The sequence below is a fragment of the Rousettus aegyptiacus genome, unplaced genomic scaffold (genome assembly GCF_014176215.1).
Source record: "Rousettus aegyptiacus isolate mRouAeg1 unplaced genomic scaffold, mRouAeg1.p scaffold_m13_p_8, whole genome shotgun sequence".
Taxonomy (NCBI): Eukaryota; Metazoa; Chordata; class Mammalia; order Chiroptera; family Pteropodidae; genus Rousettus; species Rousettus aegyptiacus.
In genome coordinates this window covers 53,294,163-53,312,832 of record NW_023416311.1, presented here as the reverse complement: position 1 = coordinate 53,312,832, position 18,670 = coordinate 53,294,163, and the positions used below count along the sequence as shown (strand labels likewise).

Genomic DNA, 18,670 nt, shown 5'->3' with positions numbered 1-18,670 from the left:
CTTAATTTATTTTTAATATCTTTAAATTTTGCATTTCTAGTTGACAAACAGTGTTATATTAGTTTCAGGTGTACAACATAGTGATTAGATGTTTATATAACTTATGAAGTGACCACCCCAATAAATCCAGTACCCATCTGACACCATACATAAGTATTACAATGCTACAGTGTATATTCCTCATGGTATACTCTATGTATACCATGACTATTTTATAACCACCCATTTGTACCTCTTAATCACCTCCCTGCTTCACCTATCCTTTCAACACTCCCCATCTAGCCACAATCGAAATGCACGCTGTGAGCTTATTTTTATTTTCTTTGTTTGTGTATCCTGTTCTCTAGTTTCCATATATAAGTTAAATCATAAGACATTTGTCTTTCTCTGACTTACTCCACTCAGCACAATACCTTCTAGGTCCATCCATGTTGCTGCAGATGACAAGACTTCATTCTTTTTTATGGTTGAGTAGTGTTCCATTGTATATATGTTTCGCCTCATTTTTTCCATTAATGGACACCCAGGTTGTTTCTATATCTTGGTTATTGTAAATAATACTACAATGAACATATGGATGAATATGGCTATCTTTGGATAAATACGCAGAAATGAAATTGCTGGATTTTTCCTTGTCTCTAGTTATAGTCTTTGTTTTAAAGCTTATTTTGTCTGATATAAGCATTGCTACCCAAGCTTTTTCTTTTCCATTTTCACTTTCATGAAATATCTTTTTCCATCCCTTCACTTTCAGTCTTTGTGTGTCTTTCACTTTGATGTAAGTATCTCATGGGCAGTATTTGTAAGGGTCTTTTTTTTTATGCATTCAGCCACCTTATCTTTTGATTGGAGCATTTAATCTATTTATATTTGAAGTAACTGTTGATAGGTAGATAGTTATTGCTATTTTATTATTCATATTTTTAATCTTTTTTTTCTTCTTCTTAAAAAAGTTCCTCTAACATTTCTCAAATACTGGTTTGGTAGTGATGAACTCCTTTAACGTTTTCTTGTCTAGGAAGCTCTTTTTTTGTCCTTCAGTTCTAAATGATAGCTTCGCTGGGTAGAATAATCTTGGCTGTAGGTCCTTGCTTTTCATCACTTTGCATGTTTATACCAATCCCTTCTGGTCTGCAAAGTTTCTGTTGAGAAATCAGCTGATAGTCTTATGGGAGCTACCTTGTAGGTAGCTACTTGCTTTTTCTCTTATTGCTTTTAAGATACTCTCTTTGACTTTGACATTTTAATTATGATGTGTCTTGGTGTAGGCTTCTTTGGTTTTATCTTGTTTAGGACTCTCTGTGCTTTCTGGGCTTGTATGTCTATTTTCTTTGCCAGGTTAGGGAAGTTTTCTATCATTATTTCTTGAAATAAGGTTTTAATTTCTTGTTTTCTCTCTTCTGTTTCTAGTACCCTTATGATGCAAATGTTGAAAAGCTTGATATTGTCCCAGAAGCCCCTTAAACTATTATTATTTTGGGGGGATTCTTTTTTTCTTGTTGCTGTTTCTGCTAACTTATCTTCTAAATCATTAATTCGATCCTCTGCTTCATCTATCCACTATTGATTCCCTGTAATGTATTCTTTATTTCAGTTATTGTATTCTTCATTTTTGACTGATTCTTTTTTATGTTTTCTATCTCCGTTTTAATGTTTTTATCTCTTTGTTGAAGTTCTCACTGAAATCATCAAGCATCCTTATAAACAGTAATTTTGAACTCTGCATTTGGCAGATTGTCTCCATTTTGTTTAGTTCTTTTTCTGGAGCTTTGTTCTGTTCTTTCATTTGGGAAATGTTTCTTTGTCTTTCCATATTGACCACTTTGCTGTGTTTGTTTTTATGTATTATGTAGAGCTGCTATGTCTTTTGGTCTTAGTAGAGTGGCGTTATGTAGTTGGTGTATTGTGGGACCCAGTGGCACAGTCTCCCTGACCACCTGAGCCAGGTGCTCCAGGTGTGTCTCTTTTGTGGGTTGTGTGTGCCCTCCTGCTGTAATTGGGCCTTGGTTGCTGATTGCACATCAGGGGGAAGGATTGAGCCTCATGCTGATTGGTTGTGAGGATTGGGCATGGCTACAGTGAAGGAGCTGTTGTGAGGGAGCTAATTCTAGGGAGCAGAATTCACTTTTTCAGGGCTCTGGTGCCTGATCAACCTGCCCTTTGGTTGTTTCTTTTGTGGGGATAGATGTGTGGTACTCTGATGTGGTCTGAGTACTGAGTACTGAGTACTGAAGCTGGCCACCAACTGTGTTAGTTCTGGGGCCTCTCGGGAAGGGCTCTGGTGCAGGCCTAGTTGCTGCTGCCTGTGACTTTCTTGGAGCCACTTTGTATGAACTACAAATTTATCTGCAGATGGTTGCTACTTGTGTTGGGCTTGGAGGTGACTGGAAGAGGCTAAGCTGTAAACTGAAGCTGACTGCCACAAGTGCCAGGCTTGGTGCCGCTTAACAAGATGTACAGGGCATACCAAAGCCAAATGCTATCTGTTTGGGGTTTGGGAACCTTTATGGATTTTAGAAAAGTTCACAGGCCATTAGTATGAAAAAACCACTGGAAGTAGCTTGGGTGGGCCCACAAGTTGGGTTGGCAGGGGTCTCAGGGAATCACCAGGGTGGAGCACATGGTTTTAGCCAGGTCGATAGAGACTTAAATATGGCATCTGCTTGCCTCTGCATGCTGGGTTAGAGGGGAGGGCTTAACAAAGAAACCATGGCTTCTGCCAGCACTTTTGTCTAGGAAAAAGCTGTCCCTCAAGTCCTCACCCTGAAGTCAGGCAATTCATTTCTTCCCAGTATGTCCCTGACACCTTTTAAGCTGCTGCCCCAATACTGGAACTCAGAGAGAGTGAGTCTATCAGAAAGTAAGTTTGTGCATGGGCCTTTTCATTGGAACACCTGGGTCTCCAGCAGCCCTCCATCTCACTCAGCTACCATCTCCACTGGTTTCCACAGCCAGTGTTTTGGAGAATTCTCTCCCTGGCACTGGAGCCCTGGGCTGGGGACCCTGGTGTGTGACTGCAACCCCTTGCTCCTCCATGGGGACCTCAGCCACCAAGATATCTCTCCCAACTTTTAATTGTCACACATGGGTATGGGACCACCTTGTTCTGTGTCTCTGCCCCTCCTACAAGTTTAGAGATGGCTTCCGTATATCCTTAGTTATAGGACTTACATTCAGCTAGACTTCAAGTGATTCCAGGTGATGATCATTCTCTAGTTTAGTTGTAATTCTGATGTGGTTGTCAGAATTTACCTGTTCCATCATCTTGACCAAAACTCTCTCAAAACTTTTAAGATCTTTTCATGGTTCTCTTATAAACTCCCTTGGTCTATAATAATAGTTTCTGGTATCTCATACAGTTTTTCTTTACAACTATAAGAGAATTCTATCCTGAGTATGCAGCACATGATGATTTGTGAATTGACATTTTCCCTCTCTTTCTGACTTAATACTGGTGAAATCCCTCTTAATTTCTACAGTCGAATAGCCTAAATGTAGGCACAGCTCTTAGTTTTATTTTCAGGTTCTGGCTTTTGTCTGCTATGGCCTACCTGGCCTGAGGTAAAAATGTAGGACTACATTGTTTGGCTTTTTGATATTCCAATTATATGGAGTACATGAACATAATTCTCATATGTATGTATATGCATGTACATATATATTTCCTGTCTTATTCAAAAAGTGATTTATGACAACCCAATCCCGATTCTGCACTCTAGCAAATCTCTCTGTGTCAGTTCTATTTATTGTACTTTACTACCACACATTTCAGTATAAAATGTGTCTCTTTAGGCATCCTTTTTTAACACAGTTTTTTTTTTCCATTTATTTCTTTTTATCCCCTGAAAATTGCAATTTCTAAATCAGTAAAAGTACAGGTGAACATATGGGCTCTTTGGTGCACCCAGTGGCAGCCACACAGAGGTAGTATTTCTGCCGAGTTTTCAGATTTCTTTTTTTCCCCCTGTGTTTATTACAAACTGTTTAATTGCTTCGTATCCTAATAACTTTACAAATATAGAACCACATGCAAGTCTGGGTTGCTCTGCAGTAAGTCACCGCAAACTAGCCCAGGCACAGCTTAATGCTGCTGAGATTCATCTAGAAGCAGTCAAGTGTAGCCAAGAGACCTGGCTCAGGTCTGTGAAGGTGCTTCAGGTCTGTGAAGGTGTGATGCTCAGTCTCTCTCCATTGTATCTCTATGTACTTTTGCATCTTCTCAACCATCCAGGAGGGTAGGACAAAGTATTTCAGCTCCTCTACTTGGGGTTCGGGCATCATCTGTATAGTCAGTACTGTAAGCGAGGTCCCAGTAATGACTACAAAGGAGGTAGGCCGTCTTCCCCCATTGGCCGCATGTGATGCTGCTCAGCCAGCCAATGTTTGTCCTGGGGGTCAGCTGCATACTTAAAGAGGTGTGGGTGCTGGATATAGATTCCCCTCTGGTGCCCCCCAACTCTAGGGCCTTGTTGGCTCGAGATCCCAACAGAAACGTGGTAGATTTATTCAACCGAGATGAATGAATAATATTTACCCCATGAGGCCCACTTGGGGCTTTCTCCATGAATTGGCTCACAGGATTTTGGTTTCCATACCATGCCGGTGGCTGCCCGGTCATTTGACAGGATGTGTCCAGGAGGCTGTCCCATCTTTTTGGGAATGGGGCTTTCTCAATGGGCACATTCCTCCTCTGCCTGTCCACCACGCTTTATCCCTGGAAGCTCATGGGTCGATCTGGGTATAATTGGTTCTCCATGTGAAAACAGTAGTTTAGCCTGCTCCAGGCAGCTCCCACAGGCCTCCTGGATCAGCTGCTCTGCATCCACGTCTTCCCCAACGTTGTCTCGCACATTCAGTGCTGCCTTCTGGAAGAACTTCGTGTACTTGTTGAAGACAGTCTGGATCTCCTCATTGATGCTAGGCTGCAGGACAGCTCGGAGGAGGTCCATGGAGATGGAAGGTTATGTGAAACTTGTTGTCATCTGCAAGCGGCAACCCCTTTCTGCACCTGCCGGGGCTTTATCGTTATGTTCCAAGGGTTCGTGAGAACCACCTGCCCCGCTGTGCTTGCGTCTCCCAGTTTGTGGCTGCCCCATTCTGCCCCACCAGGTTCCCAGGGCTGCTTGGCGTAGCCAGTGGCTCCCATAGAGCCCCCGACTTTTACAGCTTCAGTCTGACTGCCATGGGCTAGAAAGTGGCCACTTGACGTCACTGGAGCACTCCAGCCTCAGTTTTCTGATTTCTTAGTCAGGAGTCAGACAAATGTACATTCTAGCTACTCTCTGTTGGCGTAATAAAATGGTGAATGGACAATTATAACTTTTATTTCAGTGTGTTACCCTTTGTGATAGAAATTATATGTATATTTTTGAAATAGTGTGTTATTATGATATTATGCTTTTTAAAATCTTCTTCCATGTCTATATTTTTTAATTAGAAATTTTATTATATTGCATTAGGGAATGCCAACCCTAACTGGAAGTAAAAAAATTTATGGGAAAAATAGTGACGAACTGGAGTAAGAAAAAAAATGAGTTCAAATTCTGACTCCATCACTCAACATCTCTGAGAATCTAGGCAAATTCAGTTATCTGAGCCTCAATTTCCTTATGGGCAATGAGAATAATAATATTTACCACACAATGCTGTTGAGAGGGTGAGATGAGACAGTATCTTATAAAGTGCTTAGACAGTGTCTAACACAAAAGTACTTGGTAAGCATGCTGCCATTCAGACCTGAATCTGTCTGCTAGTGAGATGACTTCTCCTGGATGGCATCAAGGTACCTCAAAGTTAACCTATTCCAAACCAAATTTGTTATCAACTTCCCCATTTACAACCTAGTTTTCTTCTAGACTTCCCTTCTATGTGCATATTAGGAAAAAAATATTAGTGACCTATTACATCTAGTCTAAACTCTCCTATCAATGTTATTGTCAAACTGCAAAAAGGGATATAAAATGTCATTCAAAATGTGTGAACGCTCTGAAGCTTCATTTTCCTATCTGTAAAAAGAACATGGGATTAGGGGCAAGTTCAGATGATTTCTGAGGACCTTCCAACCTTAAAATATCTGTGGTTTTAAATAAAGATGAGATGTTCTTAAAGATTATTGCTTGAAGTTTCTGTGCACGAAGAGGGGAGAAGGGGAATAAATCCAACAGGTCAGTTATACCCTCAGAAATATCCTAGGTAATTATTCTGATTCTTTGCATTTTGTTTTTACTGAATCATTTATTTGATACTGGATCACATGCAGCATTATGTTGTTAAGATTTTCACATGTGAAAACCCTTGTTCATAATTAAATTTTAAGTTCCTTGATTTATAAGACCCTGACTTCTATTTTTTTCATTTTTGCTGGCAGTCATATGATCATAGGAAACTCTCAGTATTTGTCAAATTAATAAATGACTAAATTAATGAATTAATCATCCTCGCAGGCAGGGATGTATATTAAATTATTTTATTGTACAAGTCTTTTGTAAATATATGTTTTTGTTTCTAATAAAATATTTGGAAGCAGAAGTGCTAGATCATTAAATTTGTTCAATAAGTAATTGCCAAAACTTTTTCCAAAGTGGTCATACCATCTACACTTCCACCAAAAATGTACGAGTTCCAATTGCTTTATAGCGTCGACATTTGATGTTGTCAGTCTTTTAATTTTTATACACTGTAGTGTGTGTACAGCGGCATCTTAATGTCATCTGATTTAAGTCTTCTGCCTGTTGTTATTGAATTGTCTTATTACTGAATTGTGAGAGTTCTTTATATATTCTTGGTACAAATCCTTTATGAAATATGTTTATTAAGATTTTCTTCCAACCTGAATCTAGTCTATTTATGTTCTCAATAGTGTCTTTTGATGAGCAGAAGTTTTAAATTTAAAAAAAAATTATGATTATTGCTTTTTGTGTAAGATATTTCTGCTTAATGAACATTTTTTTTTAAATGTTCTTTAACATTTTAGGTGATGAAAATGTTCTTCTAAAAGCTTTACAAATTTAATTTTTATGCTTAGGTCTATGGTCCAGTATGGATCATTAATATTTATATATGGTGTGAGGTCTGTTATGGGTTAATTTTCATTCTTTCCCTATATCCAGTTGTTCCAGTACCATTTATTAAAAAGAAATTTTCCCAATTAAATTGCTTTTGCGATTTTGTTGAAAAATAATTATGTAAGTATGGATTAACTTGTTCGAACATTTTTTTCCTTAATAGATTGTTTTAATGTGAAGAGTATTGATTGCTGAGTTAAATGCACAACACAGAGAGACTATTTTCATACTAAATTTTAAAGTTAACATTTGTGGGCTAAATATACTGTCTTAATAAAAAATGCTAATATGTAAAACTTCTTGTATTTGTATGAAGCCACATGAGGGACAATATAATGGGAAAATACAGTGGAAAGAAATATCAAGAGACACAAATGAGCAATAAGTAGCCATGGTCAAAGTAGTTAGGGAAATAAAGGGACAGAGAGAGGAAAGGGAACATAGATACATAATACCAAAGAACATGTAAGGTAATTTAAATTTTTGTTAGAGAAAAATAAATTAGCTTCTTTAAAATATACCCATTCCCAGAGATTTAGTTTTTTATATTGTAGTTTTTAAACTGAACTCAGTTTGTGAGAATGGCAAATAATCACAAAATGCTAGTTGTGATAAAAGGTCACATAAGCCCCAATTTATTGTCACAGTTTTCCAGTTTGTTGTTTCTGCCACTAAAAATGCAGCCCCTTTCCCAAGAAGTTTTCACATAAATAAATGGAGCTCACTTTTTTACCTTCGAGACACTTTTCTACTTATCCAAACACTTAGTCTTATATTTGAACAGAAACTACCAAGTTGGATTTTAAGGGAAATTTAAGGCTGCAGTGGTTTTGACAGTAATTTGTGATTGGATACTGACTATTTAGCTGTATAAATGACCCATTCTTATTGCTTAGAAATTTCTTATTCTATCCCCACCTTCTATACAGACTCCAGGGTTCTGCTGGACATTACGAATTATAGATAAGCTGGCGTGTACAGCTGTCAGTCATCTTTTCATCAATTTCCTCCATTCTTTCTCTAGATATGCACTAAATTAATGGCAAATTGATTAGAAGAAAATACTTAAAAGAAGCAAATAGTCTGTTGATATTTTGGAGAAAAATTGCATCCTTAAAAAATACCTGTTGTCGGCAGAGAGAGAGCTTATGCAGAAGTCAGACATATCCAAGGTTAATTATCAATTTAGATCCTCATCTTTCCAACAGTACCACTTATTTTTATATTTTCCTAATTTTCTGTCAAAATAGTATTTTAATTTGGAGATAAAAATTTTAATATGGTATACATAACGATTCCTACTGAACTTGCCTTTTTGTGGCAATAGTACGAAATAGACTACAAATTCTCCACAGAAGAAATTGTAAGCATATCCCAGAGCAATTGTAAACATATGCCAAAGGAACTTTGTTTTGCTTATTTTGTCATTGTTAAATATGTCATCTCAGTAATGACTTCCTTTTTTCCTAAAGAAGTGCTTGACTGTGCTAATTTTAACTTTTTGTACATTTAGTTGTATGAGTTCAATGCTTAATATATAATAGCATGCTACTTTAAGGTATCAAAAATATTTTTAAGGCTAAATTTCACAAAATAAAAATAAAATAATGAATTTCTATTTTTTTCCACAGAATAAAATTCAGTATAGTTAGGTATTATATGACATTGAATTTTTATTTCACCTAAGGAGAAGTAACTTACTTTATAACCTATACAAAGCAAAACAAGGCTAAATTTGCGTGTTTTTCTATAGCTACATTATTAAATGATATATTTCACTGTTTTATTTAAGGATTTTTGTGATTAATTTATTGAATGCTGTTTTGTAAATGAACTGTAGGGAGAGGTAAAAATTCTTCACTCTGAAAATATGAGGAATTAAGATTACAAGCTAGATAAGAGAAACATTTTCTGTCTTTTCCTACCATAGCTTCATGTCTCTTTTTGTTTAAAAATAAACTTTTAAAAATTTCTAAAACAAACACCTGTGCATCAATTGAGGCAGAATGGTGATCTGTGGGTGGCCTTCCACCACAATTTAATGAGGACTTTGCTCATTACCAGCTGTAAAGATCCCTTGCCCTGATCCTTATACCCTGCTTCAGCTTACCAGCAGGGAGACACACATGTGGAATTAACTTTCTACACTTTCTTCCTTGTTTCTACTGCTTTCCAGGACATATTGAATTTTGTAGTAATTCTGTACCGTTGGAAACTAACAGATTCCTATAATCCACCCAACAAATCTGAAGAAGTAATTTTTTTTTTTTTTATGGAGCCAATCTTGTACCCTTTCATTTAATTCAGATCTTTCTGTTCTCAGTGAAATATTGAAAAAGTGTTTATTATGTCCACTACTAAAAAAAAAATGATGCCAAAAATATTACCATAAAGCTATTAACAATTGTATTTGAAATGACTCTACATTGTATAAGACAAGAAGCTCTGACTGTTTGCATTACTTTTTCAGGGACACAAAGACAGGATCAGGAATCAGATAGCTTAATTTACAGTTTATACCTTTATATATTGTATTCACCATTGTCTTGATATCAATTGATATCATTTGTTTTGGAGACAAAATATATTTGACAAATAGATACTACATTACGCAATTTGCTGTCAGAAAAAAATGGAATAAAACTTTAACACTATAAATAAGCTCTTCCAACATTTTGTAATGTGGACCGATTAGTTGCTGGTTGTTACACTAATCTGGACCTAGATGCCAAATGAATTTGGAAACTCCGAGTTAGACTTAAACTGGTTTGTTTACTGCCAGACTTTACAAAATCCTGTACCAATCTACATTCCTCCCATCAATATAAGAGCATTCCACACTCTCCAGGTTAAAGTCAATACTTATGATTGTCAATACTTACTCGATATTTACAATTTAAAATAATGTATGTGTTGGTATCTCATTAAGGTTTTGAATTTGCATTTATAATGATAACTAATGATATTGAGCATCTTTTCATGTATTTATTGGTCATTTATTTAGGTTCTTTTATGAAGACTCTTTAAATATTCTGTTGATTTTTTAAATTGAGATTTTCTTATTAATATTGAGTTGTTCTTTGTTATTTTAAATACAAGTCTTTTGTCAGATATATGTTTTTTCTTCTAGTCTGTGGCTTACCTTTTCATTTTTCAATAGTGTCTTTACAAAAGTAGAAGTTATTAATTTCGACTAAATCTTATTTATTGTGGTTCTCATTTTTTGTTTTTATATGTAAGAACTATATGCCTTCCCTGAGATCACAAAGATTTTCCCCTGTTTACTTCTAGAAGTTTTATAATATTAGCTTTTACATTTAATCAATGATCCATTTCTGTAAATTTTTGCACATAGTATAAGGTATGGGCCCTGTCTGTGCTCATCGCATATGATATAAGTTAGGAGTCTGTGCTCATTTTGTTTTTTTCCATATGAATATTATTATAGCATAATTTATTGTAAAGACTATACAATACCACTGAAATACTTGGCACCTTTATTGAAATTCAATTCACCATATCAGTCGGATTGCACTATTAGAGTGTTTTGTTTCATATATGTGCCTATTTGTACACCAATATTATGCTGTCTTTACTTTGTCATTTTCTAACATGTCTTGAAATCAAGTAGGATAAGTCCTCAAACTTTGTTTTTAAAATTATTTAGGCTATTTGGATCTCTTGCATTTCCACATAAATTTTTAAACCTGTTTGTCATTTTCTACAAAAAAACCTTCCTGGATTTTTATTTTCATTGCTTGAAATCTATAGATGGTTTTGAAGAAAATTGATGGCTTTACAAAACTGAGTCTTTAGATTCATGAATGTGGTACATCTATTTATTTATTTAGGCCTTCACTTCCTCTTATGAATAATTTTTAGTTTTCAGGGTATAGATTTTAAACATATTTCATTAAATTCATCTCTATTACATCTCTATTACTTTAAAGTTCTATAATAAATGATATTTAAAATTTATATTTGACATCATTCAATCCTAGTAAATAGATATGTTTGATATTTGCCTTGAATCTTATGACCTTGGTAAACACAATTATTAGTTCTGCTAGCTTTTATTCTTCTCTATAATCCTTAGGATTTTCTGTGTATATAATGATATCCAAGAATAATTTTTCTTTCTTTAAATATGTATGATTATTTTTTCTCTTTCCAGCCTTATTGCACTAAGACAGCCCATGAAATATTGAATTTAATTAGTGAGAGTGAATTTGTTTCTTCTTCCTGTTCTTAGAAAGAATTCAGCATTAACAAGTAAATATGATGTTATCTGTAGGTTTTTCATAGATATTTTATATTAAGCTGAGAATATCCAGTCTTCTAGTACAGTACTATCCAAATTCAGGTCAAAATGTTTATTTCCATTGTACAGTATTTAATTTTAGTGAGCACTGCCATTAAGAGCACTCATTTTGTTGGTCACGTGGACAATCTCGTTATACATTATTCTACTTGTCCAATAAAACTCCTACGTTATTTGTCTAGATAGTATTTATAAGTATTACTTCTAAGATATTTCTCACGTTATGCATATTTGGGGGTTTTCCTTTTGCATTATCTTGAATGTCCCCCCACTCTTTTTCAGCTAAATTCTTTCAAGTTTGACATATTTAACACAGGAGAGCACAATTTTATCAGCTGTATATCTTCTATGAAAATTTAATTCTTTATTTATTGTTTTGAGAGCATAATGATTTTAAAATTTGAATGCTGTTGTAAAATAAAATAATCAATATGCTTAATATTTACAAAATTAAATGCAAGCCAATACCTTTTAAATAGCTAATTAACCTCAAATTGAAATAAAAAATATTGTAAAATTTCTAAATGTTAAATTTTGAGTCATAAAATAGCTCATATTTTTTTAAATATTTTAAGATAACTTTTTCAAATGACTTAATTTTTATTTTTGAAAAAAACATTCTATTATGATGTAAGACCTTTGTTTCTCTTGACCATTTATTATTCCAAGTATTATAAAACCCAGTACATTACTCTTACTACAGTTGCATGCTAAGATACTTTTGTATAAGTCCCTTTTAGCACTTTTATCTTATTTTCTATATTCAATGTTATTTATGGTAAAGCATCCTTATACCAATACTCAAATTTCACCAATTGGTGTTTTTTTTTTTTAATTAAAAAAAACAGCATTACTAATTTCAGGAAGGTTTTAAAACTCCCTTATTTACATAAAATCTATTATTTTCTTCTTAACCTAATCATATAAAGAAATCAGGCAAAAATGTCAAGGTTGTTCACTTCTGCTGTCTGCTTAAAAGGTTACATATATCTCCTCTGTCATGATTTATTCAAAAAATGAAACAAAAGTATTAACTTAGCTATCAAGTTAATAAATGCAGTCAGTAGAAGAAAAAATATTTATATAACCTCTTCATTTCTCAGAACTAAATCACCATTAAATACTTGTCTACAATATTTTGAAGTTTTACCTCTTGGTCCCAATATTCATCACCTTATATTGTAGTGGCTGAAAAAATGACTCTTACTGGAAATTACTGTTTGACTATCGCTATGGGAACATAGGCCTTTGATTATAGGAACATAACATTCTAAACAAGCTTTCTGCTTCTGTAACCCCACTTAAACACCTGATCTGTGAGTTGACAGGTAGTGAATAGAAGAAAAATAGACCTTTGTGTTCAGACAGAATGAAGAATGGAGTTTTGGGCTTAAAAACCCTGTACCTCTACATTTCGGGGCTGCTTAATTTGGGGTCTGGGTACCCTCCTGGCAGACCCAGCTGGCTGAATAAAGAATGTGTTCCCTATAACTCACTGAGTTCTGGTGGTCCGTGTGTCTTTCGGGGGCTGGCGGCTACAATAATATGGTACCATAAATGTGCTTTTAGACAAATACATTTACATATAAAAGAATCTTTATGTGTCAAATTATTTCCCACATTTATTATTTTATTACCTAAGAAACAACCGCTTATTTTTGTCTAAAGGAGGTAGTATGGCCCTAAGCATGCAGGCTCCAAGCATGTAGACCACCTGGGTTCCAGTCTCCGCTTGTTCACAAAGTATGTGTTCTTTAATTTTTTCATACATATAATTGGATAACAATCTCATCTCAAGTTGTAAGGTCGTTGCTAAGATCAAATGTGATATTTTTTGGAAAACAAATATCACAGTACCTAGAACAAAGTGCATACTAATTTCTACCTTAAATTCATATATTATATACAAAGGACAGATAAACTTGAAACAAATTAGACCAACACCAAAAGTACCTCTTTAAAGGCCTTATTGTATATCCTTATTTACTTTCCATATGTACATATAGATTGACAGACACTGTCATATAATACATCTTTTTATATTACAATACATCCTTTGTATTATGAACAACTTTCTAAACAACCATTCTTTATATCGGCTGTGCATTCCAAGCATTTCTTTGATTAGTTTTGAACACTGAAGTTGTTTCAATGTAAAATAGAAGTACTTCTCAATATAACATAGTTTTTAAACAACTTTTATGACAAATACTGTATCATCCATCTGTGGGCATTAGGCGAACATATATTTTAAAATAATTAGCTTATATAAAAACAAAAATCTTTGGGTTTTCTTATGTATGTTACTAAAAGAACTTTGTTATGTTTTCAGGGTTTCCTATTACAAACACTGAGCTCAATGTTGATGAGAACAGTCAATTCTTGATCCATTCTAGGACCTGGTATTTGAATAATTTCATTAAAGAGGTATCAGTAATACTAAATAACTTTGATTATACTGAATGGGAGATGAATGATTAAAAGCTGGCATGAGGCATTAACTTACTTCCTAATTGTCACATAATACCAGTTGACTATTCTGTTTATTTCCCTCCTTTTGGGTAAAGTTATTTCAGATGGAATAAAAATTGCAGTGTAATAGTTGGCAAAGGTCGTAGATAAAGGCATCAAAATTCATCAAGGGGAATAGTTGGACAGCTTTGTTCAAAATAAGTTAGGAAATTTTTCTTGACTGTAGCCAATGTCACAACATTTTTGAAGATAGCAATCTATTATCATTTCTCTTTTGTCATCTGAAAAAAGTTATTTTTTCCCTGGGATGACATGACATTGTTCAGAAGGCAATGAAACATCTTTTTCTAAAATATCAACTATCAAATGACAAACTCTAGACCTGAGTCATGTTGTTTTGTTCCTCAGGTCTGTTGTATATTACTAAGAAAACGGGAAAATTAAATAACTTTGATTCTTCTATATTTGGATTTAGTTTTGTTGTGATTAAATCAGTAGTAAAAACAAAATAAGCTGCAATTATATTCTAAAAGATAACATGCCCTATTGATGCCATTAAAGGGAATATATATGCAATTACATATACATTGCCTTTACACACACACACACACACACACACACACACGCACTCCATTTCTAAGAACTTAGCTGATGCCACTGTTACAGAGAGCCTTGGCTATGAATTAAGGTTTCCCCATTTGAGGGGCTTTGCTGCTCTCAGAGCTATTGATTCAGGCAACCTGTGTGAGGAGCAGATATACTTGTGAGTTCAGGGAAAGATTTTCAAACTTAATTCTGTATGACTGGTTTTTTTCAGTTCTTTTCCATTCATTTTTTTTTCCCCCTCAAGTGAGAAGTATTAATGCTTGTCTCATATGTGTTCATATATTGTTAGGATTGCTCAAATAATGTGTTTTAGTTATGAACTCTCCCTACTACCAAGAGGGGGGGAAAGTCTAAAAATGCATACTGTGTGTACATAAGAAACTATGTTTTTCATTGGTCATACATTTAGCACCACATGTGGACTTCTGTATATACAGAATACTAGAAAAGAAGGCATATGGTGAACATTTAAGGAATTAACTGATCCTCGTGTTAGCTTTTGAGAAAATTGGGGTTTTCCAACTGAATGCAATATTTTTTATTTACCTTCAAATTTAACATTCGGATTGCATTCACAATAGCATCCAACTCAAATTTATATTTATAAAATATGCATTTCTGGTTTTAGATCTCTTGGTATGAAAACTAGCATTTTTGTAGTAACAATTTTTTGGAAATTTCAGGCACAATTGCCTACTTATTTGCAAACACGCTATTTTTTGCCAAATCCTGTGCAAGAGGTTACACATACCACCTTTCTCCTGTACCTATTCCACACCTTTGTTCTATCTTTCCCAGAAAAACAAGCAAACATAAAAACAATGGCTTTCTGGTAGAATGGGGTGTGAATAATAACTTTCCATTCCTCTAGTTTAGTTTAAACTAGAGGAAATATATTAAACTCAGGTCTCCTTTTACATCTCAAGCAAGAACTTCAAACGTCTATGAATTTATTAACACTGTTTGAATTGCATATTTATCCATTCTTTGGGTTTTCTACAGCCTTAATTTTTCTTTTTCTCTTGCCTCTTTTGGATTTTAAGCAATTGTAATGAAGTGAACAATAATCTTCCACTTCTCTCTTCTTATTTGATTGTATATCTCTATGTAGTTACAAAATAATGTAAATACATTAAAGTTCTAAAATTATTGAAACATAAACATAAATTATGGTAAAGTCACACACACACACACACACACACACTCATGCACACAAATGTGTGTGCACACCATGTCTCTAGACCACATTTCATGGTTAGCATCCCTGCTGTGTGTACCAGCCGAATGAATGGCATGGATGAGTGACACCAATTTCCTGAGAACTAACCTCCTTACGTGTTGCCTAAGGATGATCAGATAGTGAAATTTGTTCATTTTTTATTCTAAAGCTTTGTAATTTTAGTTCTTAAATTTGTTTATGACCTATTTTTAGTTAATTTTGTACATGATGTGTGATATAGGTCTATCTTCATACTTTTGCATATGACTATTCAGTTGTCCCAGTATCATTTTTTGGAAAGACTATTTTTTCCTCATTGAATTATTTTTGGCACTCTTCTTAAAAATTAGTTGACTACAAATATATGAGTTTATTTTTGAATTCTCACTTCTATACATTGATCTACAGGTCCATCCTCATGCCAGTACCACACTGTTTTCATTACTGTAGTTTTATATAAATTTGAAATCAGGAAATGTGCATCTTACAGTTTATTCTTCTTTTTATATATCATTTTGGCTTTTCTGGTTTCTTTGACATTCCATATGAGTTTTAGGATTACCTTTCCAATTTCTGCAAAAAGTCAAGTTGGAATTTAGATAGGGATTGTGTAGAGTTTATATATTGAAACCTTACTGAATTCATTTTTTGGTTAAGAGTGTGTGTGTGTGTGTGTGTGTGTGTGTGTGTGTGTTCATGAACATCCATTTGTTAAAATACATGACTGTGAGAATTGTAAATTCTTTTTGATAGCATCATCAGCATTAAGTTCATATGGCCTATGGTGTTCAAAGTTTAACCTTTATGCCATAAGTCTTTGCCATAGGAAATAGTAGAATTTAATATAAACTTATAGATTGTCCTTAGTGATCTTTTAGTCAAAATCAAGTTACTCTGTTCAAAATTTACCAACAGGGGACCATTCAATCAATATTCTCTTCTATTCTATAATTTGTAGATTCAGGAGCAATTTTTTAAATGCCATCAATCAGACACTATACTAAATGTATTTTACATATTTATAACAATTAATCTTCACAGCAACATGACTTTAGTATTTTTCTCTACATTTTATACAGACAATGAAGCTGAAATGTACATGTCAAGTGTCCAAGATTACATAACTAGGCAGTGATAGAGCCAAAATTCAAATTTGTGTCTACCTAATTTCAGATATTTTGTTGTTAATATTTAGAAATGTCTTTCTTATGTGATCTGCAATTTACCTCTGTGAATATTCCATCTATTGGTATTAATTCTGCACTCTCAAGAATCACAAAATATAGAGCTCTCCCATTATAGAGCTATCTAAATTTATCCCATTTTACATAATGGCTAATCATCAAGAATCTCTAGACCTTTTACAGTGTTGGACACCATATAATAAACATTTCATTTATCAGTGTCCTTAAAAGATTCTTCTCCCTAAAGTAATGTATGGTGAACTCAAACATGATAATCTAGATATGAAGTGGTTATTAGTATACTGATAGATGAGGTATGTTCAGATAAATTAGATAAAACAGAATTTGTACAGAGGAAAGTTGAGAACTTTTACATGTTATTGACATTGATTCTGTAGGGGAAATGGAAGACATAATGATGCTTTTACCTGGAAATTTTATATTAAAATTAAGTAGACTCCTTTTCATGTAGGGTTTAAAGAATGTTTTATTAAGAAGCTTATTAATCTTTATTGCATACTACCATTTGTCTTGATATAACTAATGTGTCCATAATCTACTTATTAAACTAACATATAAAATTTTACGAATGCCTAGGAGAGAAAATAAGACAAACTTAAAAACTGTACCCTAATATTTAAAATCATCTGGAAAACAAATAATTTGGACATGTCAATAATCTAAGCTATAATTCATTCAGTAATAAGTAGCAAGAAAAAAATAGAAATGTTTATAACCAGCCATACTTCAATAGAAAAAAAATTTTTTTGAAGCAGTCATTGGACCATTCACTTTGAGGGTTTTATCCAAACATCCTCTCTTAGTAAAATAAAATTCAGGGTCTTAGAACTTAGAACTTTTTTACCTGAGGTATTATTTTATTTACTTTTTTATTCTATAATTTTAATTTATCTCTTTCATCTATTCTTTCTGATTTCATGCCTAAAACATACTTTTCTGTCTGTTCTAAAACAGAGCATGATTCTTTCCATTTCATACTCAAAATCATTCATAATCAGATGATGGATACATGTTATTTTAGATACTCAGAATGATCCAATGCTATAGGCTGCCTGGATCTTTATGTTGGAGAGATTTCAAGACTAAGCTCTGATGCATTGGGAAAGAGCTCTAGATTCATATCTCTGTCTCTTACAAGTGGAGCATGGAAGAATGATGGCATACCTGTGAGGTATTTATCATTCCTCTTCTAACAGCTTATTGAATGAATGCTAAGGGTAGAAACAAACCACTTCAAGTATAATTACAAAATGCAATCTAAACTTAGTTTTTCAAACTTATTTTGTATGGACACTTCTCATAATCCATGCTTCAGTCAAACTGAAATTAGCTAACTCACTCACTAACTAACTAATTAACTAACTAACCCACTCCAGGTCCTATCTATTCCCTGTAGGTCACATTCCTTAAACTTCCTCTTACCCCTGCCAGATCTTTCTTTGTTCCTCCATTAGTTATTTCTCTTTTTTGCTTTCAAGCTTGGTTGCGTGTTTTTATTTGTTTTTAAATATCTAACCAACATTTCCACATGTGGATGTATATGTTGATAAGAGGGCGAATATCTGCATGTGAATTGTCCACCATCATAATTAAAAGTTGCTGTCATTTCAGAAAAGATTTTTTTAAAACTGTGCTGTCCTTGGGAGCTTTAACCTTCTCACTTGCTTTTTAATATGTGTAGTTTATTTTAGATGTAGCCTCTAAGTTATTCTACTTCAATAAATTTTTTGAGGTCAAGGGTTTTACCTCACTCATAATTGTACACTGTGTAGTAATAAGTGTA

At 34.0% G+C, this 18,670-nt stretch overlaps 1 pseudogene; it reads right to left on the bottom strand.

Moving 5' to 3' along the window:
- Nucleotides 1-4,135: 4,135 nt before the first annotated feature.
- LOC107498885 lies at nt 4,136-5,161 on the bottom strand (annotated as a pseudogene).
- Between the last annotated feature and the right edge of the window lie 13,509 nt (nt 5,162-18,670).